Here is a 214-nt window from a genome sequence, read left to right on the forward strand (position 1 = left end):
GATGGAGACTAATGGAGACCCCAAGATTGTGAAACTTAGATATTCTTTAGGTTTGGAATCAAACTAACCCTCATTTCTCAACTTTAAGCCAAACAATAGACAGATATAGAAGGTGAACAATAATACCAGGTAGTTACACAATCTTTAGAACAACCAACTATACAAATCAAAAAGACAGAATTTGTCAAGGGATAAAGCTCAAAAGGCAGGAAAA

This window comes from Orycteropus afer, unplaced genomic scaffold (assembly GCF_000298275.1).
Source record: "Orycteropus afer afer isolate SDZICR_OR568_19922 unplaced genomic scaffold, OryAfe1.0 scaffold00983, whole genome shotgun sequence".
In the NCBI taxonomy this organism is placed as follows: Eukaryota; Metazoa; Chordata; class Mammalia; order Tubulidentata; family Orycteropodidae; genus Orycteropus; species Orycteropus afer.